The sequence below is a fragment of the Plecotus auritus genome (assembly GCF_963455305.1).
Source record: "Plecotus auritus genome assembly, chromosome: 6".
Classification (NCBI taxonomy): Eukaryota; Metazoa; Chordata; class Mammalia; order Chiroptera; family Vespertilionidae; genus Plecotus; species Plecotus auritus.
The window spans coordinates 151,094,626-151,118,282 of NC_137773.1; the positions used below are offsets into that span (position 1 = coordinate 151,094,626).

General features: G+C 40.0%; 1 long non-coding RNA gene across 1 annotated transcript in view; it reads right to left on the reverse strand.

The window, feature by feature from the left end:
* Nucleotides 1-903: 903 nt before the first annotated feature.
* The window catches only part of LOC308249996, a 135,251-nt gene continuing 112,497 nt past the window's right edge, over nt 904-23,657 (reverse strand). Inside the window, exon 3 of the long non-coding RNA XR_013960815.1 lies at nt 904-1,049. This is a non-coding gene — a long non-coding RNA (uncharacterized lncRNA). The remainder of the gene's footprint in view (nt 1,050-23,657) is intronic.

Sequence of the window (23,657 nt, forward strand, 5' to 3'; positions counted from 1 at the left end):
CAGAAAAGCTCCCTTGACCTCTCTCTTAAGGAAATTATTAAAAATAAATCTGTGTAACATATTTTTGTTAGTTTGTTTTTGCAGCAGCAGCAGCGGTGGTGGCATCAGAAGAACAGTTAATCCAAAAGAAAATGGATTTAATTTTAGACTTGTCATTCACATCAGAGGAATATGTGCAGACACAGCGATGGCTATCATATGTGGAACAATGGTGTGAAGGCTGAAATTCCTAAAAATAGTGTCAGATGCGTGTGACGTGAGCCTCTGTAAAGCCCCAGATTGCTGACCCACATGTGCCTCTGCGTCATTCCTCCTCAGCCAGGTCAAAGCTTTCATGGACGATAACCCAGCAGACTGCTGGCTGGAAGGAGTTTTAAGGCCCTTCGTTGACAGATGCTAAATGCAAGTCTCACACTTGAATATCAGCAACTGTTACTAGCCCCCATTCATTTCCTGTCTCACCTGAGGAAATTTAAAAATGTCTTAAATGTGTGCTAGAGTTTGGAGCAGTGTGGGGACTCTCCACCCCTCAGAGTGCATCCTTCCCCCCCCCCCCCCCACCAGGCAGATTTTACTTTTCTGGAAAGGAGGCAGACAGTGTGAAGCTTCTTGCCTTAAATGAAAATAATACCAGAGCAAAAAAGGGCTCAGGATTTCCATTTTTATCTGACTTTGAACATGTGACAGTGTTATACAGCAGACCTGTGGAACATACCCATCTACCTGCAGGATAGCAATGCCCCGTTTCACCTTGCCCCCAGTCCCTGGCAACTATCTTCCTACTCTCTGTTTCAATGAGTTTGACTATTTTAGATACCTCATAGAAATGGAATAATGTGGTATTTGTCCTTCTGTGACTGGCTTATTTCATTAAACATACCATTTTCCAGGTTCATCCATGTTGTTGCAACTGGCAGATTTTCTTCTGTGGAGGAAGCTGAATAATATTCCCTTGTTGTTATCCATTGTGTATAAGTCACATTTTCCTTATCCATTCATCCATTGATGACGTTTAGGTTGTAACCATATCGTGGCTATTGTGAATCATGCTGCAAAGAACAAGAGAATGCAGATGTTAGATAAAAATTAACTTTTACGTTTGCTTTATAACTACAGTAAGTGCATCCCTATGCAAACAAAAACTTTTTTCTGCAGTTTAAAATAACTATAACTGAATCACACATATATTATTCCTATTATTGTTGAGATTATAATAATGGAAATTAAAATACAGTATTTATACTAACTATAGAATAAAATAATTGAAAATATTACTCATAAGTTGTTATGTAAATATTATTTCCAAAACATTCAGAACCACATCCCCTCAAGCTCAATTTGAGCACAAGTATATAGTCTCTTAAATAGCATTAATTTTTTCAACCAATAATGAAAGAAAAATCATTCCAAAGCTATTTTTTTTCCAAAAAGAGATAAAAGGAGGTCCCAAGTTTTTCAATACAGTCTGGAAGTTCTCAGAATTGTTCTGGAATATTTTGTTTGTTTGTTAGTCCAGAATGAATTCACTTCTATTTTCAGGATGCAAGGGTGGCGATAGTGGGGAATCTAGAAGAGGAGAGGGAGACAGAGAAAGAGAAAAAGAACCACTTGCAGAAAATTTCCCCTTAGATCCACAGGCAAAAATAAATTCAGCCCTCGCCAGTGAAGCTAAGTGGTTAGAGCATCAGTTCATGCACCAAGGGATTGCGGGTTCAGTTCTTGATCAAGAGGACACGTACTTGAGTTGCAGGTTTGATCCTGGGCCCAGTCAGGGTGCGTTCAAGAGGCAACCAATTGATGTGTCTCTCTCAGATCGATGTTTCTCTCTCTCTTTCACCCTTCACACCCTCCCTCCCTTCCTTCCACTCTCTCTAAAAATCAATGGAAAAAATATCCTCGGGTGAGGATTAACAACAAAAAGAATTCAGATAGGAGGAAGATATGGGTGAATGTAGCCCAGGTGAGACCCAAGTGGAGGGGAGGAGAGCTCTGTTTTCAACATGAAGGTCCACCTGTTAGGAGGGACCACATGGAGACTGGCTGTTGGCCTGACATTCTGTTGGAAAAGCTGCTTTGATGTGATGACTCAATTCTTTGTCCAGTGAGTGGATCATTCTTATCATTTCAGCTGCCAACTACTCTTGTTCTGTGCAGATAGCTTTCTTCATTCGAGTCTTATTCTCAGGAAGTGATTTCATCCTTAAACTTTTCAGTTTCCTCCCATTTCTGATTACTTCTTCTTTAGGCTAGTATTTTCCAAAGGTGACTCCAGTTTTTCATATTCCTTTTCAACAGGGCTGAGACTGTCGAGGAGTTCACATCTTTTTCTGAATCAATGTTAGCAAGCTCCGGGGCAAGTCTTTTTCCTCCCTTTTCATAAAAAGCTGGTTCTTATTCAACCTAAATTTTCTGAAAAGTGTGACTTGAGCTCCCACAAGAAACTGTCGAAGTGGAAGTTCAGGCAGGTCTTTAGGCAGCGTGGCCCCTGCCTTGCACAGCTTGCTGGGGATTAGCCTGAAGCAAGGCTCCATGGAAGTTCACAGCTCCTCCACAGTATCAAGACCCCCCCACCTTCAGCAGCAACAGCTCTGCCAGGGGCAGTGCCTGCAGCGTGCACTCCATAGGGTTGCATTGGAACCCAAACCCCCACCTGGCCATTGAGAGAGGGGAAGACAGGTACAGTAAGGAACTCACATGCTCCACAACTGTCCGGTGATTCTCTTTTCACTTCCTTTTTTAACTATTTAATTAGGAAAAACCTCAAATAAGGAAGAGTAGAAATAGTAGTATATTTGACAGTCTGTTTGATGCTTTACTGCCTCTGTATCTATCGTTTTTTCATCAGTTTATAATGTTTTTGGAGGAACCAGTAACAAACCATGGACTTAAATAAGCCATAGGTTTCCTGATAGTTTAGTATGTACTTCCAAAAAATAAGGACACCCTGTTACATAACTATATACCCTTATAATACCCACTTTACAGATGGGAAAATTAATTGATGCCTGAAATCATTGAGGAAGGTAGGGAACTAAAGCTTTAGCATATTTAGCTGTTCAGGTCTGTGGGATGAGGTGTTGTATAGCCCTGAGACCTGGGGAGGCACTCCTTAAGTGGTAGCTCTAAGGTAGCTCACCGAATTCTAGGGACTTACATAAAATTTTTAAATTACTTTAAGAGGAAGTAACATACCATTAATAAGTGAAAAGACAAACTGAAATAACATATACAATTTGTATAGTACAAATGGAAGGTTAATATTCTTAATATATAAAGAACTCTTCTAAATCAATAAAAAGCTAAACATATTTTAAATAGAAGGGGTATTTTAGTAATCATCCTTTGCTTTGCCAGCCTAGAATTCTTCCCTTCTGTATACTTTTCCTTTGGGAAAATACCCTTTGCTACCAGATGGAACTGTCAATAACATGGTTCCACCTCCCCTACCTCAAGAATTGCATGTGACCAATCAGACTACCTCACCCTTTAAACACACTGGTTAGTCCAAGGGGTTGGCAGGTTCCCAGTGAGTCAAATTTATTTATTTTTTTGCAGGTGTTGTTGTATACGCTATAAAATAAAAGGAATTCCCATGGGTTTTGTTTTGTTTTGTTGTGTTTGTTTTTTTTTTGCAGGAGTCACTAGCTGTGAATTCAGTGTCAGTCTGGAGCAATCTTTAATGCTACATGGGGGAAAGCCTGGCTTAAAAAACAGACCATTGTGGAGGGAGGGGAGGGGAGGGGAAGGGAAGGAAGAGGAGGGGAGGGGAAGGGAAGGGAGGGAAGGGGAGGAGAGGAGAGGAGAAGAGAGGGGAGGGAAGGTTAGGTTACAGAATGTTCAATTCCTACCAACAGCCACCCCACTGGTCAGGCATATAGGGGACAAATCCTGAGTGTGTGGGTTAGAGGCAGGAAATAACCACACATTATTAGGCCCCCAAGGTTGTTGTGTGCATGTGGCATCTTATAAGGATAAAATCATTGACACTTTTAGTAAAGCCCACATCTGGGTCAAAACTAACAGTGGGGTGAAAAAAGCACTTACTAATTATCAACAAAGTGAATCTTCTTGCACATTTGGGATACTTTAGTTTTGAAACGTAAGAGGTGGAAAAGACCTCAAAAGTCACCTTGTCCCACTCCCTCATTTTGCTGTAGAAGGTCGAGAAAGGGAACCCTGGTACCGGAGGTCACACTGCTCATGCCTGAGATCTCACCAGAACCAGAGGCTTTGGCCCCCTTGTTGGTGGGAACCTGTTTGCCTCAGAGCAGCCTGTCTAATACCAGTTGGATGATTACACCCACTTCTTTATCTTCTGCCTTGTGAGTTTTCTCTGGTGGATGTTCATGTCCTGCCTTGTTACCATCTCCCTGACATCCTCCTGGCTGCAGGCCCACCCTCTGTGCTGATGTGTGTTCAGATAAGCGAGCTCATTTTAATACAAACATAAGCATGTAGTGATTTCAGAGCTGATTTGGCTAATTTATGCCATTGTTCCACTTCATTAAAATGAATCATCAGCATGGACCGCCTGTGTACACGCATTGCAATGAAATCCTCTTGGCAATCTCTGACCCGTGAAACTGGAGAGGACTTTCATGGCAGCCCAGCTCCTCCGAGAGTTTTGTGCATCTTCCCTACTCAACCCTCAGTCAGATTTCTTTGCTGGGTTGTGCTTTTTCTGATTGTTTTATCCTGTAGTTTATCTTTAGGGTCCTCTTCTTATTGGGTGGCCATTTTTGGTCATCAAAGCAGCTGGTGCATACAGTAAATGAAATGAACTGATTCTGAAGGAGAGAGTAGAGGGAATCTCTGGAGAGAAACAGCACTATTTACAGGATTGAATCTAAGACACACAGCTCAATGCAGGAACAGTCTTTTTTGATTATCTTCCTAAAGGCATATGTCATGAATGTAGGATGCATTGTATGTAGTCAATATTTCCTGAAGTGATGAATGAAAAAAATAAATGAATCAATAAAATAGGAGCCCTTCTTATCGCTTAGTTTCACCTCTGCTCTGCAGATCTGTGCCTGCCTCTTGAAGCTAAATTCAATCAGTCCTACTTAACTTGCAAGTGGCGTTTGACAAGTTGATCACTCCCTTCCCCTTGACAAGTATTCTCTTAGCTTCAAGGATGCCACTAACTTACTAGTTGTTGCTTTTCATTCAATGGCTGATTCTTTTTCACATTCCCAACCTCCACTCTTTTTAGTGACCGAGGGCTCAGTCTTTAATCCCTTTCTCTTTTTTAATAGACACTATTCCCTTGCTGATTTCATCAAGGTCCATGACAGCTGACCCCTCCAGTCACATCTACAGCCTGGCCCTCTTCTCTGGACTCCCGATCTGTTTATTCAACTACCTACTTATATTCCCAATTTAATGTATGAACTTATCATGACTATCAGTGAGCTCCTCATCTCTGCTCCCTACATCTCTCTTCCTGTCATCTTCCTATTTCAGCTAATGGCCACTCCATTCCCCCCCATTGTTCAGATCCATGGAGTCAACCTTGTCCTCATCACTCAGTTGAAGACAACATTCTAGATAGAGCCTGGTGGAGCCACATGATAAAAGGAACCTGCATTCCTGAGTGGACCACAGCTGCACAACAAGGCTGGACTACCTACCTCTGAAACGTTACATGATGAGAAAGAAGTCCTAACTCATATAAACCAGGATTGAATCTAAGACACATAGTTCGGAGTTCTTCACCACAGCAGCTTACTTAGCCTGTGCCCCAACACAGGAGGTGAGGAACCAGAAGTTGTGAATGTAGAGGTCTGAGTATGTGAGAAAGAGAAATAAATAAGACTATTGCTGCAATATTCTATTGAAGATTGTGAGAAGACTTGCCTCCAGGGAAAACTGCCGAAATACAATCAGTTCATTGAGATACAAGCCTGGCTCTGAAACAGTAAATTTGCTGAATGTTCCCCAGAGAATCGGGAGTCCCACAGGACTTTGAGGGTGGAGGGGGAGTTGGAAGTGGTTAACTATCTGAGCCCTGTTTTAAAACCATTCCTTCTTATTGAGATAATATACATTGTACATTTTTAAGTAATGGCATTGATGACCCAAGAGGAGGAAGCACAGATTGAGGTATTTAGTTCTTAAATGGGTGAGATTTTTGTACTGAACCATCCATGCACGTAATTCCCTCTTATAACAAAAACCATTACTCTGCAGTATGCCTGGTCGGGGTGATGAGAATAACAAAAGGAAATAAAATACCAACAACTCTCAGTTATCCAGCACCTAAAATATATGCTGGCCTATGTAGGTGCTGCCTAGAAAACAGATCTTACCACTTACAGCAATTAACCTAACACTCATACTGCTAGTGGTGTCCTAAATTTTTCCCTGCTAATCTGGATCAATGTATGGTTTGGTCTCATATGGATCTGAGTTTGCCAGCTTGTATTTCACTGGTCATTTTTTCTATTGAGACACATTAACACAAACTAAAGTAAGTAGGAATTTTTGACTTGCATGTCAAAAGCTAAAGAAGGCTACAGCTTAAAAAGTGGGTCTTTATTAATGGCAAACATAAATCTATTCTTACTACATATCTCAGAATTCAATGGTTTGGCTCCAAAAGGTTTACTACCAGAGCAGCTTGAACAGGAAAGTTCTGAAAATCGATAAGCTTAATAATCAAAGTAAAATTTATATTGGATTTTGGAGCAAATAAAATATTCTAAATGATCACTGCATGGATCCCAGTGAAGAATCCCCCACACTTCCTGGAATGGCAGGGATACGTCATCTTTAGAGGCTCAATGCCATCAAGGTCTTGGCAATGGAGTTTGTTGGTCTTGGGATGGGAAATCAGCAGCCTAGGAGGCATGATATATATCAAAGTTTAGAAGTTATATCTAGGTTCTCAGTAAGTAAATATTTTCAGCCTGGCTATGAAGACAGAGAAGGATGAAGGGGCAAAAGAAAGTGTAGAACTGGTGGTTGAAGAGATGGGTAAAAACGAACCATGAGCCCTAACCGGTTTGGCTCAGTGGATAGAGAGTCGGTCTGCGGACTCAAGGGTCCCAGGTTCGATTCCGGTCAAGGGCATGTACCTTGGTTGTGGGCACATACCCAGTAGGGAGTGTGCAGGAGGCAACTGATCGATGTTTCTAACTCTCTATCCCTCTCTCTTCTTCCCTGTAAAAAAATCAATAAAATATAAATAAATAAATAAAAAACTAGCTATGAGGTGACAGAACTTCTGGATATATATCTCCAGATGTTTGGGGATTTTTTCCCACCGAATTTAACCACACCATCCATGAGCGTACATGAGAGAAGTCTTCTTGAGACCATTATCTTTGAATGAAACTGGAACACAGTCTAGATTAGAGACAGATGGAGAGCAGATGACCCTCCTAAGGCCAGATGAAGCCACACCCACAGCCTCATTTACAGAAGTGGAAGATGGTGCAGGAGGATCCACCTAAAGGAAGGTTGGCTATTTCTGCAATTACTCCATTTACCCATGTGAGAGAGGCCTCTGTCCAGTCCCAAATTGACTTTTAGAAATATCCAAAATCATAGGTGAGTATTTCACTGAAGGAGGTAGAGGATTCCATTCGTGATCCCAAAGACTAACCTTGGCCTCTGTGCAGCAATACATTCTATCAAGAGGGAACATTTATGTGGACACTTCAGATACCTTCCCAGAACCAAGGGGAGGCCCATATCTGGTCCCAAGTTGACTTCCAGGTGTAATTATTAGAATTCAGTAGTTCTCAAATGTTTTGCTCACCATCTACAGTAAAAAACACATTCAGCCTTGCATTTTTGTTCCTATACTAGTATTCTTACCTTTGTATATATTTAACTGAATTACATTTATCCTTCAACAATGCTTTTTATTACTATGTGTGACACACCTGATACTTTCTATTCTATTCTATTCTATTCTATTCTATTCTATTCTATTCTATTCTATTCTATTCTATTCTATTCTATTCTGTTCTAAAATGTCTGGTTGCTTAATAATTGATTTTACAAAGTACTAATGGTGTAGTGACATGCAGTTTTAAAAACTATTTTTAATTACTAGAATGGAGAGATTCCTATGTCAATCCACACTAGAAACAAAATTTTCCTATTTCTTTATAGACTTAGCTTCCTCTTCTTTAAAATTTATAAAGCAGCCACTCTTTTTTGTGAAATATTGAAGTATTTATCCTATATATAACCAAGCGGCTTTCAGCAGCCTTATGTCTGGCAGGCTCAGACCCAGATCTTCCCACCCAGCTCTGCAGAAGGAGGACTCAGATAAGAGATGAGGAAGAGGGAGCGAGTGTCAAGAATGTGGGGGCAGGCTGGAGATGGGGGCAGAAACAGGGCCCCAAGACTGGGAAGAGGTTCAAAGTTCATTTGTTAGAAGGTTCTAGGGAGGAGGATGGAAGAAAGGGGACACAAGGAGAAGAAACATCAGAAAGAACCTGACACCTTCTACCACTTGTCTTTTGACTCTCCAACCCTAGCAACCTGATCTCAGAGGGTCACATAGCCCTGTCCTACTCAGCCCGCCCAGGGCTTTCCTTGGGTGCCTCCATCCATGGAAGTTTTCCTCCTGGTTCTCTGAATCCCCACCTCAGGGAGATTCTAATGACCCCACTTCCCTTTCCTTTCATCCAGCTCCTGCCTTCTGACACGCCCATCATCCCTCCACCCTCCCCCCCCCCCACCCACCCCGCCAGCAAGAGGATCTAAATATTTATAAACAAGATGCACCCTGAGTCCTGCCCCAATGTTTTTCCCATCATGAGCATGCTCAGTGAGCTCAGAGTATGAAAGCAGGAGAGGCTGCAGACAGCCACACATGGAAATCAGAGCTGGGTCCTAAAGGTGACTCTACGTCATAGGGAACAGTTTAAAATACATTCAGCCCTTGAGAGAATGCAAAATAATAAAAATTATTTCTTTAGTATTTCTACAAAAAAATGTATTAAAATTAAAGGCTTGAACAGAGGGTTCAGCTTCAGTTACATGGATTCTCCACATCTGTATGTCATACCTCATCTCCCTGATAAGACTGAATAAACAGATTATGTCTAGGCTGATAGGGAGTAGACAGGGGAGTTGATGTTATTGTGTTGGTGTTATGGCCAAGGTCCTGAAACACCTTTGCTCAGAGAACTACACATCTGAGGAAGAGCTATTAAGAATCAAAGTTTGGATTAAGAAAAAAGAACAACAAAGCTCATAGACACAGACAATAGTATGGTGATTACCAGAGGGAATAGAGGGTGTGTGGAAGTAGGAGAGGTTAAATGGGGAGAAATGGTGAAGGAAGGAGACTTGACTTGGGGTGGTAAACAAACAATACTATAATATAATGTACAGATGATATATTATGGAATTGTATACCTGAAACCTATATAATCTTATTAACCAGCCTTGGGCAAACTACGGCCCGCGGGCCAGATCCAGCTGTTCTATCCGGTTCTCTTGCTCTCCCCATCCGCTCCTTTATTTTGAATTTATATTAGTTCACACAAACACTCCATCCATGCTTTTGTTTCGGCCCTCCGGTCCAGTTTAAGAACCCATTGTGGCCCTCGAGTCAAAAAGTTTGCCCACCCCTGTTATTAACCAATGTCATCTCAATAAATTCAATAAGAAAATTTAAAAAAAATCAAAGTTCTACTTGGTTTGTGAGTGAGCCCATGACCCAGAGTGGAGTCCTGCTAGGAGCTATTTGGACCACATGACTGAGGCTCCAGGTTGAAGAGGGACATCTTACTTTCTCCCAACTTAAAATTAAATCCTGGGACCTTAGTACTTTCTGGCTGGCTGCATACAGTTGTCTATTTACAGATGATCCCTCTTCAACATGCAAGAAAAACAGATAGTCATAGCTGTCCCACAGAGACAGATCCATTCCCACCTACTCCTCCAGCTGTATGGAAAAGTAAAGGGGGCAGTACTTACCACTGTTTCCCCTGACATGTCCCAATTGTCACATCCAAACACCATAACATCTAACCAACGAAACATGCCCCTTTCATGTAAATATTTCCATCAAATCTTTTCTGTGGTCCTCAGTAGAACTTCCTCCATGTGCTATTGGTCAGAGCTGGGTCAGCTGCCCACCCTAAATCTATCATTGGTGTAGTGAAGTGGGAGGGGAATACAACGAGGGAACTGCCAGCAAGATTGAAGGAAGCAATGGATTTAGGGTAGCAACCAACAACATCTGCAACAACAACAATATAAGTCATAATGGCTACTATTTATTGGCCACGTGTGGTGTGCTATGTACTATGCTTAGTATGTTATATGTACTATTTCACTTCACTCAGAGCAATCCTCCTGAGTCCCAGCTAGAACTGCAAGGGAAGTGGGACAGTTTATATAAAGACTCTGGGGGACGCAGGAGGACTGCCCCTCACAGGTCCACGGCTGTCTGGGTTTTCAATTGCATTAAGACTTGCCTGCATTTCAGCACTTTATTACAGGGAGCTGAGAACACCCTAGGAATGCATGTTTTACCTTTCCTAAGATTTGACTGTCAGTCAAGAAGGGAGCAGCAATGAACAAAAAAGAAAACTTTGTAGGGAAGTGACAACAAAGTGGCAAATACCTGACAGATGGAGCAGGAGCGCTCAGATCATAGAACACCACCTACCGGACACACACACAGACACACACACACACACACACACACACACACAATATAAAAACACAGCTTCCCGAGTGGTTAGGCCACAGGAGTAGCTCTACTAAGCCTCTGTAACTTGGCACTCTCCATACACATACCCAAAGGGATGTTCTGTTCACATCCTAAACACTGATGAGCACCACCGTGTAACGTTTGCCATCCAGCCCCTCTAAACCCCTCTCAAATTGAGTGCTGGAGGGAGGAAGAGGAAGATGAAAATGACAATAGTTAAGCAGAAGACCCAGCCCTCATTTTTCTTCGAAGTAAATGGAACTGGGCCGACACCCAGAGTTACTTGTGTCATTTTGACTCATTTGCCAACACACTTACATAGTGGAATTAAGATTAGCATCCTTTCCACTTATTACATTGAAATCTCTGTAACTCCCATGCAATTTGGCACAGATATGAAAAACTGCAGTCAAAAAAAGTGTCGCTGGGTAAGATATGTAATCAAATGCTAAAGATAATCATTATTATTAGCATAATGCCAACTATCCATCATAAAATGAGAGAAGTAAAAAGCATGAAAATTACATCCTGAATCAAGTGTCTGTCTTTTTGATTAGACATTGTGAGAACAAGTTCACTCCAGAGCCTATGGTCCATCTTCGGAGGATGCCACTGATGGCAACAAAGGTATTAAGGTGATAGGATACCCGGGTGGTTCTGCACAGAGCATTGAATATGCAGAATATCTTTTTCAATGGCACAACATAAGCCAGTGTGAAAGGTATTAGCATGTGTTGAGATAAAAAAAAATTTTACAAAGAAAAATATCTTTTGAAATTCAGTAATCCTTTGCCAATTGCTAGGGTATTGTGATTGGCAAAACTTCAGCCAGCAATCACAAGTTCTTATAGAAAGTAGAGGTTAAGAGAAAAACTATAAAAATGGTATTAATATGCATTTTTAAAAAACAATATGTTTTAGTTGATTTTAGAGAGGAAGTGGGAGAGAGAAATAGAAACATCAATGATGAGAGAGAATCATTGATCAGCTGCCTCCTGCACGCCCTCTACTAGAGATTGAGCCCACAACCCAGGCATGTGCCCTTGACCAGAATCGAACCTGGGACCCTTTGATCCACAGGCCGATGCCCTACCCACTGAGCCAAACCGGCTAAGGCTTTATATGCATCTTTAAGCTCAAAATGAACAGAAGTTCTAGAAAGTAGCCATGTTCCACATCAACCATAATTTGTGGTGTAATTGATTCTTTACTGTTCAGAGAACATGACCATGGCTCTGTGCCCTGAAGAGACAGGAGTGCCACAAATCTGAAGTTACGTGCATGCAACATCTCTGTAAAGTTTTAATAGCAGCCCTTCTGGCTTGAAATTGCATGCCTTTAGTACTCACATTTTTCTTAGTTTTAAGTTTGCAAGTCTCAGCAAAATACTTTTGTAACCCCTAGGCAAATTCACAAATTCTGGTACTGCCCAAGGACATATTTTCTGGGCTAACTCTCCTTTCCATCAATTGAGGGTTAGAACACAAAGAGGCCTCATCCCATAGACTCTCTCATGTAATTTATAGGATGGGGTAGCAGGATTTATTGTCTTCTTTTGGGACTGTATTAATCAAGGTTCTTCAAAGAAATATAACCAATAAGATATATAGGAGATATAGGAATTGGCTCACATAATCATGGAAGACAAAAATCTGCTGTCTGCAAGCTAAAGAACCAAGAAAGCTGGTGATATAATTCAATTTGGGTTCAAACATGTAAGAATTAGGGGGCTGCTGGTATAAGTCCCAGTCTGAGTCCAAGAACCAGGAGTGCTGATACTGAAGGGCAAGGGGAGATGGATGTCTCAGCTCAAGCCAAGCGAGTGAATTCGCCCTTCCTTTACCTTTTTGTTCTGTTGGGGCTTTAGGTAAGTTGGATAATGCCCACCCACATTGGTGAAGGTTATCTTCCTTATTTAGTCTACAGGCTCAAATACTAATCTATTCAGGAGTCGCCCTTACATACACACCCAGAAATAATATTTTACCAGCCAGCGAGGCATTGCTTAGCCCAGTCAAGTTGACACATAAAATTAATCATCACAAGGACTGAAGTGAACTGCCCAAATGTTGGCCAGTTCCCTTATATCATTACTTAAAGCCATGCAGCTACAACTCAGACCTTCTAAATTTGAAGCCAGAGATCTTTTTTTACTATACCCAAGATAGCAAATACATTTCATTTTGAGTGCAATGTGATTGGAAAGGGCTGCCTGGAACCTCTATTGAGAAGGTGTATCAGGATTTACCAGAAAAGAGTGCTATAATTGACTGGTGATGTCTGGATGGCTGAGTGATAGGGAGCATGACAGTAAGAAGGAAGCTTACCAAGAACCTAAATAATAATGCCTTCTCTACAAAAGTTATCTTTTCAGTAAAGCACCCCTCCAGAACAATCAAACTATAATTTTTTAATAAATATCTTTCCACAAACACATCCAGTTAACTCTTACTTGTCCTATGGATCAGCTCAAGCATGATTTTTTTAGGGAAGCTTGCTCTGATTGTTTTTAGGTCATTTTCTGTTCTATAACCTCATTATACTAGGTTGCAACCCTTTATCCCCTCTAATCAGCTGAAATATCTACTCATTAGTTTGAATATAAGATTAATAACTATGTATTTCGCCCTAGCTGGTTTGGCTCAGTGGATAGAGTGTTGGCCTGTGGACTGAAGGGTCCCGGGGTTCAATTCCGATCAAGGGCACATGCCTGGGTTTGGGGCTCGATTCCCCCAGTAGGGGGCGTGCAGGAAGCAGCCGATCAATGATTCTCTCTCATCATTGATGTTTCTATCTCCTTCTCCCTCTCCCTTCCTCTCTGAAATCAATAGAAATATATTTTAAAAATAATAACTATGTATTTCAACGTCCCAGCAGTGAGCTCCTGAGAGCAAAGGCCATGTCTTACTTTGTTTACCATTGTATCCTCAGTGTCTATCAAAATTCCTGGCACTTAACAGATACTCATTAAACATTTGCTAAAAGAATTGAGAAGCATGCATATATTTTTCTCTTAAATATTTCTGAGACCCAGGGCAGTTATGTGATCTTTCATTGTACATCCTTTCAGAAGACAAAGGCATATGCATACACACGTACCTGATCAAGGTTACAAACTTGGAGACGTTGGAATTCGAAATCCTAGGTTCATGAGTCTCTAGATTTGTTCCCATCTACAGTTTCCTCCCTGTCTATAATGCACAAATGCACAAATGACCTGTGCTGCTATCTAAAGATGCTCATTTTAGGTTACAGGAACTGGTGGCAGAGCCAGTAACAGAAACAAAAATCTTTCTATTTCAATGAAGGCAATAGTTATAAGAGGACCAAACCGGAGTCTACAGACCTGAATTTGTCACCTCACCCCGCCAATTATTAGCTTAGCAATCTTGGAAAATTAAATTCATCTCTTTCCATCAGTAAAATAAAGGAGTAGAGTCAGTAGTTTTCAAACCTATTTTTTTTTTATGGTGGAACTGTTTCTTACCTGAAATTTCAGAAATCGCTTGAAGAAGCACAGGTGAAGGGATAAAGTGAGGCTTCTCTGAGTGAAGGTGGGTCAAGAGGTCACACCTGAAAGTTTGCTCATGCTGCCTCTCCTGTACCTGCAGGGAACTTCCCAAAGCACACACAGGTACCCCATTTTTAAAAAGCCTTTAAATTTTTTGAAATTATAAATCTAAAGGAAGTTGAAGAGATAATACAGAGAGGTCCTGTCTACCTTCATGAGTTTCCCCCAATGGGCCCCTTAAAAAAATGTTTGGCACAACAATGTGAATATACTTCATGCCACTGAACTGTATACTTTAAAATAGTTAAAATGATAAATTTTATGTTATATACACTTTTATCACAATAAAAAATGTAAATTAAAAAATCCATTGGACTCACTAGTAGACAATCCTCCAAGGCTCATCCAGCTCCAAAATTCTATGGTTGTAGGAATCCTGAATGTTAGATCATCCCCATTGCATTCTACAGTAGTGGACTTCAGTGCCCGAATGTAACTTTGAAATCTTATGCTTTCAGGTCTTATGCTTCTCTTTACAGCCTCTGTCTGCCATGGAGTTTAACTAGTCCTGAATCAGGCCTCTAACAAATGTGCTTCATAGTGGTGGTTTCTTATTATTTCTTTGTTTTTTTTTACTAGTAATAGCCTGCTGACTGTTTTTATGGGCTGCAGGAGCAGGTTCTTTGGGCTTACTTAACTCATTTTGATTTATCTGATGGGGCATCCTTCTCCATCCCTCCTCATATTGGACATGACAGTCCTGCCTCATTTTCCATTTCCAATGTCATATTACAGTGTCGTTCCTGGCCACACCACGACATGCAGGCTGCACGGAAATGGCCATGGCCTCAGAAAAACTCATTTCCCTTGTTCTTTTGTTATTTTTTTTCTCTTACAATATTTATAAATGTGAACAGTCACATGTAATTTTACATAAATTCAATATGTGTGAGCAAATCATACATACTATTTTAAATGCAGGTTTTGTGTTGGTTTAGCTTTTCCTAGCCCATATATCTGTACTCCTCTCTCAATCTACAGTATCTCCCCATAGACACAGCCTACTGTATATGCTTTTATATTATTATTTGTGCTCATGTATTCATAAATAAATGACTGCACATAGTGTACATACATATTCATAATGTACATATACACACATACATATAGAGAGGTTTTGTCATTACTTTGCAAAATGGAACACATATATTTGAAGCTTGCATTTTCTCAACAATTATTTTCTAATGGCTGCATAACATCTTATACTGTAATGTGTGATGATTTTTATTCAATCATTATCCTTTTGATGGGCAAAAGTTCCTACTGTTTGTCTCTAAAATAATGCTGCAATAAACATTCTTGTATACATGTTATATTTATGCTTTCATTTCCATAGAACAGATGCCCAGGAGGAGCATTTGTGGGTCAAATCATATACGCATTTTAAATTTTAACTGATAGTATCAGGATGCATTCCAACACTAGCTAAGACAATTCATCTTCTCACCAGCTATGTATGGTAGCACTCTTGCCCCCGCTTTCCTATTGGCAATAGAGGTTGCCAATCTTTTAAATTTCTGCCAGTCTGAAGTGGTAACACTATGTATTAGCTTGAGAATATTTTCATATATTCCTTAGATAATGGAGCCTCCTATTTTACTATGAGTTTCATGTACCTTCTTATTAGATTTTCACTCTTCTGCATTAGAAATACCAACCCTTTGTCCATTCTCTTGTTGCAAATATTTGTTCCACATCTATTATTTATTAGTTGACTTTGCTTATAATGTTTTATTGTAATGATACTTACTATGTGCCAGACATTATTCTATGCACTGAGGATTCAACAGTGAGCAAAACAGATATTCTAGATAGAAAACACAGGCAATAGATAGATAGATAGATAGATAGATGATAGATAGATAGATAAATAAATAAATAAATGGTCCTATATAATAAAGAGGTGATATGCAAATTGACCATCATGCCCTAGCACAAGATTGCCGCCCCCATGTGGTCACAAGATGGCCGGCAGGGGAGGGCAGTTGGGGGTGACCAGGCCTGCAGGGGAGGGCAGTTGGGGGCGATTGGGCTAGCAGGGGAGGGCATTTGGGGGCAATTGGGCCACCAGGTGAGCAGTTAGGCATCGATCAGGCTAGCAGGGGAGTGGTTAGGGGGTGATCAGGCTGGCAGGCAGACGAGCGATTGGGAGCAAGCAGTCCCGGATTATGAGAGGGATGTCCGACTGCCCGTTTATTAAACATCTAATTTGTTTCCAAATTCTTGTTATCATCTATATGTATAAAAGGCTAATATGCAAAGTGTCCCCTCGGGAGTTCGACCGGGAGACCGGGAGTTGGATCACTCGCAATGACATGTGCTGATCACCAGGGGGCAGCGCGGAACGAAGGAAGGCCCTGGCCAGCAGTTGGAAGGCCCCAATCAGCCCTGATCGCCGGCCAGGCCTAGGGACCCTACCCGTGCATGAATTTCGTGCACTGGGCCTCTAGTAAATAATACTGTGATAAACTTCCTTGAACATAGAGATCTTTGTCTACATCTCTGAATATTTTCTTAGGATAGATTACTGAAATTAGATTGACTGTGTCAAAATCTATGAACCTTGTTAGGGCTATTGATATATATCACCAATTTTCCCTTCAGAGATATGCTGTGGGGCGGAGGGGGAAATAGGGGAATATGGACACATATGTAATACCTTAATCAATAAAAAACATTGAAAAAAGGTATAGTGGGATATGGATATGTTTAGTATCCTGAAAATTCATTTAAAAATCAACCTGTGAATACTTAAATCTAGAAAAGTCAATAAGTCATTTGATTTCTTCCTCATCTTGACTCTCTACTCAACTCCTTGTATCCATTCCAATGTGTAAATAATCATCCACTTTTTTGAATCAGTTGCTCTCATGCTGGAATCTAAAGCCGTGCTCTGAGGAGTCCATGAACCCCTGGGTATTCTATGCAAATTTAGAGTGAGTCAGCAAATGTGTGGAGGTTTTTTTCTCTAGAGAAGAGATCCACATCTTTTATCAAATTCTCAAAGGAGTTCATGACTCAGAAACATAAAGAATTTTACCACTACAGTGGATGTTACCAACTGAGCCATCATCTCAAATTCCCCATAATTTTTTTGCAGGGAGTGGGAGGAAATGTTAGGCTCCAAAGAATTTCTGCCTTTGAACTGCAGGCTATGTAAAATTTAAATAAACATGAGATGATAATAAAACATGTGATTAAACAGTGTGGGCACAAATTGGCAATATTTGCTTGCAGATAAATTGAAACTTGGACAGCAGATTAGCGAAGTAGCCATGTTTTATGACCTTCTGGTCTTTATTAAATACAGTGCCATTTACTTCCCTACTTTCATGGAAAGAATCCTTCTCAAACCAGTACTTCAAAGCTACAGGCCTTTTTCTCATTTTACCTCTAACTCAGAATAATTACAAGGAAATGAATATTTTATCATTTTTCTTATGATAACCTAAGGCTATTGAATTTTAGAGTCAGAACAATTTAATTCTATCATTAAAATATACTATTGAAAATGACTTTCTTCATACATAAAATGCACAAGTATTTGACAAAATTTCATGATATTTAAACTATTAAATATGACTTTCTTCTAGAGAACCAGTCACATTGAGACATAATTAAAGAGGTTGAGTCCTGCATAGTCACTGATTAGGATTCCATCCTCTCTTCCTTTATGGTTACTTTTTAATTTATTTGTACCTAAGCCTAAACTTTGCCTAAAATTCCCTCTTCAACCTGTTTCTGAAAAAACAAACAAACAAACAAAAAAACACAAAAAAACACTCAGCTTCATCTCTATGCAGCACCGTTGGGTGTTCTACAGAACCACAAATGTCCTTCAACCAAATGTCAGAGAAATGCATTGTCATGGAGCAGCTTTCTCCTGACACTAATGAGAACTCCGAGAGTTAGGTTGGTGAGTCCCACATGGAGAGACCTCCTACTCTGTATACCTTTAATAATCAATTAGCAGCTAGGATCAGGACAGACAGCAACCTACAGGAGAAGAGCCAAAACAAACAAACAAACAACATGGCACGAGTAAACAACCAACCAAACAAATGAAACATGCAAGCATGAAGAAAATTTTCCCCACTGAGCTCCACAAATCAAATAACTCAGAGGCATTCATCTTTCATGAAGTCTGATTGCTCAGCCTCATCTGGCATGTGACCAGATAAGAACTTGTATGGGTGATGGCAACTATACACAACTATGAATTTGGGTGCCATTTCATCAACCATATTTGTTGCCCATTGAAAACAATCTCTTTAGCTCCTTACCTCCTCTGCTCTGCACAGTCTCCTCATCTCCCTCTCCATATGGTTTCTTAAATGTAGAGATGTTCTTAAGTGATAAGCCTGCGAAAAAAAGTTACTTGGTTCTTATGATACTTTAAGGAATTTTTTAAAGAGACATATTATGGAAGACTTGGCTAATGTTTCTAATTTACTACCTAACAAAATATATCACTTTATTCCCAGATGGAAAAATAACTACATTGATGTGTTTCTGCTTTAATAGTTATAATTTATTTCCTAGGTGTACTGGTTAATAATAGCAGATTTTGTAATCAAAGAAAACACGATAATTTCAAGAGAAACATCAAAAGGACTTTATTCGAAGTAATGTCCATCACTAGCTACACATTTCCCCCATCTTTCAGGTAATTTGTGGATACCGTCCCAATAGAACTTTTCTTGTTTTGAGACCCAATTGTTCAGAGACCCCATTTTCCACTTCTTCGTACGTTTTGAAGTGCTGCTCAGAAAGTGCGTGTGCCATCGATCGGAACGCGTGGTAATCTGAAGGAGCAAGGTCTGGTGAATATGGTGGGTGGGTTAATAACTTCCCAGGCAAGATCTTTTAATGTGTCTCTAACTGGTTTTGAAGTGTGTGATGGTGCGTCATCATGAAGCAAAATTACTTTGCCGTGTCTTCTGGCCCATTTTGGTGGTTTTATGATCAAAGCGTGGTTCAAATTGATTATTTGTTGTCGGTAGCGATCAGTATTAACGGTTTCACCTGGTTTTAGAAGCTCATTATACACCACACCTTCCTGATCCCACCAAATGCAGAGCATTGTCTTCTTTCTGAAGCGATTTGGCCTTGCAGTCAATGTTGATGGTTGACCTGGATCAACCCATGATTTTGTGCATTTGGGACTCTCAAAATAAATCCACTTTTCATCGCCAGGCACAATTCAATACAAAAAAGACTTTCTTTCGTGTCGTTGAAGCAACATTTCACTGATGACTTTTCGGTTTTCCATTTGTCTTTCATTCAGTTGATGTGGCACCCATTTTCCTCCCTTTAAAATTTTCCCCATTGCTTGTAAACGATCAGAAATTGTTTGCTGAGCAACGTTTAATCTTTCTGCAAGTTGTTTTTGAGTTTGACACGCATCTTCATCCAATAATGCTTGTAATTGTTGGTCTTCAAACTTTTTCGGTTGACCTGGACATTCTTTGTCTTTCACATTGAAATCATCACTTTTAAAGCATTTAAACCAGTGTTCACAAATATCTTGAGATGGAGCATGTTCATCATAAGCTTCCCGAACTATATGATAACTTTTTCTTCAAAATAAAGTAATGAATTAAAACTTGCCGCAAATGCTCTTTTTTTTGGCATGAAATTTGACATTTTTAAGCATAAAAATATCTATGATGTTAACACCTTCAGAAAATGTGACATATGAAGTTTTGAAGCTTTTTGTCAATATAACAAAATAGCATACATATCAAATCGCATATATATCAACATGTGTAACTCCATCTATTGGAAAAAATCCGCATTATTAACTGGTACACCTAGTACTTTGTGCCCCTTATAAGTGGTTAATGTACCTTGGGTTCACTTAATATCTTATAAACAATCTTGTGAGATATGTGCTATTGTGTCTATTTTATAAATGAGAGAACTAAGCCTGGGGAAGTTAAGGAACAGGCCCAAGTGTGCCAGGAAGTAGCTGAATTTTAATCCAGATCTTCTTGACATTTGAGACTGCGCTCTCAACTACAGCTGTTCTGTAGTGCTTTCCATGTGGCCTCACCTCTGGAACTAACCTCTGAGGGCAGTGAATTAGCAGTTTGCCCCTGGGTAGGATTGTCCATTAAAATGAGTCCTTTTAAAGAATCCTTGTACAATGTTATGTAGAAAATGCATCAGTGTGGGTTCAATCAGGGAAGCAGAACCACTCTTCATGATGTGGAATATGGGATTCGTTATAGGAATTTGGACTTACACAATTGTGGGATCCAGTAAGAAATCTTTCAAAGGCTTCTGCCTTTGAAGGTTTTGGTGGGCCTGAAACATCTGCAGATCAGTGGGGCCAATAGCAGGGCAGAAAAAGTGGAGAGAAGCAGGGGAGAAGGACAAGCTGGAATCCACATCTGTCTCTTACATCCTCCAACCCTGATGACAGTGAACTGCAGGAAATGCTGGCACCCTCTGCTATGTTGCTGTGCATGCACCTGTCTCAGGACTTGAAGAAGCTGAGGAAGGGGACCTGGTGGAGCCCGAGGAGCTGCAGAGCTGGCTGTGAACCCTTCCAACAAGGTGAGGCAGCAGAAATCTTATGCACATTTCTCTTGTGGCCAACCCTAACCCAGAGCTATATAGGAAAGGGAATTTAGGGAAATGAAATTCCAGCTTAGTTAGGCTGACAAAGTATAAAACCACCACAAGATACTTCTAAAGGGTTTTGTGATTGGAGAGTTCTATGAAGCATGCATCTACACTGCCAAATTACCTACTTCTACTCAGAATGCCTTCCCTCCCCTATTGAACTCCTACCAACTGCAGGAATGAAACAGACTGTCCCTGACTTCATGGAACTTATAAATATGTCTAGACTGCTCTGAGAATCAAAATATTAAATCCATACTTGTGGGAAAAATTTGAAAGAGGTTTATCATGAGTGAAGTCATTGTAATTCCCTGAGGAAATGCATTGGTGACCACTGATCTGTCTGTGTTCTGGGAGAGTCTCCCATTCTATCCTCCACAGAAGCCACTGAAAAAGCATCCTTAAACTGCAATCAACTCTTTGTTCAAAGGCATGTCAAATCCTAGATGATTTTTTTTCCTCTTGTACTCTTCTGCTTTGAAAATATATAATAGAATCTATACTAAAATCTCTAAATAGAAAAAGTTTCTATGATTCCAGTCAGGAGTTCTTAGATGACACTAAATGATTTAAGCAATGAGAATGACATGTTCATCTTTGTCTTTTAAGATTTATGTGGAGAACATTGAAGAGAAAGACTAGAACAGGTGTCAGTGGATGGGTTAAGGCTGATAGAGTCTAGTAGGTGGGTTTGAGAAAGGTGATGGTGAAAATGGAGAAAGCATGTAGATTCCAGAGATACTCAAGAAATAGAAATCCATAAGATTTGATAAATTAGATATGTTGTGGAAGAAGAAATAGTTTCAAGAATGATTTTAAGATTCCTGGCTCTTGTGAATAGGTGAATGAAAGTGCTAGTCACTGGGATATGGACATGGGAATTTTGTGGGGGGCATCATGAGGTCATCCATGGACATATTGAGGTACTCAATTGGAGGAGCTTCTGAGACATCCAAATGGAGATGCCAGTTGAGCAGTTGTATATTCCAGGCTTGGAACTCAGAGAAAAACTTTGGGCTATGATATGAATTCAGGAGTCAAACATATGTAAGTGGTAATTAAAGCAATGGGGATCAAGGAATTTTCTTTAAAAGATTATTAAGTGATTATAGTGTAGTGAACATTTTTTGGCAACCTTTTCATTTTGAGGAAAATTATCCCTGCATGGAAACCCATGGGATTAGGTATTCCACCTATCCACCCCTAGAAGTTTAGGGAGCAGGTAAAGACCAAACTCAGCCATCTGAGTCTAGAGGACTTTAACTCTTTATAGCTTGACACAAAGATGTAGGGACCGTTGAGAACTCATTTGTAATGGTGAAAGTCCAACAATTGGGTTGGCAATTTTGCCAATGACAGTGTCCCAACCAGCATTTTCCTATGGTAGTGTGGTCTTAGGAATACCCTCAGCCACTATGCATCTAATGGATCCTCCACATCTTTAAAGCTGGTCCTTTAAACTTTCTGTTGAATCTTAGTTAAATGATACCCTATTACATTATTTTATTGCTTAAGTTACTCAGAGTTGGGTTCTATTGCTTTCAAATAAAAATACTATTTATATAATATGTGGCATATATAGGTAATGTTATAGAAGTGAACACATTATATTGTAATGATACATTTATGTATCTGCCTCCCACATCAGATTAGTGTTTTTAAAACTGTACTTCCTGATCCAATTAGTAGATGGTGAGATCAATTTAGTGAGTCACCACCATCATTTCTTAAAATGAAATACAATAATAGCATATTATAAAAAATAAAAGAAAACAGATCCAGAAACAGAGAAGCATCAATCAGATGTTCAAACCTCAGAGGGAAGGTAGGGGAGGGTGAGGGTAAGAGGGAGAGATCAACCAAAGGACTTGTATGCATGCATATAAGCATAACCAATGGATGCCGACAATAGGGGGTGAGGGTGAGGGCATGATTGGGCAGGGGGGTGGGCAATGGGGAGATAAGGACACATATGTAATACCTTAATCAATAAAGAAAAAAATCAGAATAAGTATTGTTTTTGGAAACTTGTCTTAGTTTCATGTGTTGAATAAGGCACTGGTTGTGATATAAAATGTATTGCCAGGAGCAACCTTCTCTGAGGGTAGAGAAAGCTGCCAGAAAATGTCACTCCCTCCTTAACAATGAGAAAAGCTACAAAATTCTAACTAATCTTGAGCCCATAAGAGAGGTGAGGTTGCAAGACAACCATGTGAAATGAATGACAAAGAGGAACGCCCTTCTGAAGATCATGGGACCCATGAACTGGCTCACCTTGGGCAGAGCATGAGAGGAAGAAGATAAGGTCGCTTAATCTTAGAGGACAAGCAAAACCAAGTAAGAGACAAGCTATGACAAGGTGGGATGTGAGTGGAAGCATTTAAATACCCTGTCTGTCCTTGAAAACCATGTTGCTACAACGTCTTCCGTGAGGAGTCTGCATTTCAACCAGAATAATAGTATTGACTGTTTGTTAAAAACAAGATTTATAAACATCCAGGCAGCACAGGTTTTCCTTTCTACAGAACAGATGTTTTCCCGAAAAGTTGTGTATATTAAAAACAATAGTGATAAAAGCAATTTCTTCTCATTGTCATCACTTAGCAATATTTTATATTAATTTTTCACTAATTTTCAGTTGACCCTTAAAGTGTCTCTGTTACCCTCCTCTCCAAAATTAATTAATCATAAAAGCATAATGGATTTTTGATTAGAGAATTTTTTGTAAAGTGAGAAATGTTTTTAAAGTTTCTTAATTTATATTCAAAT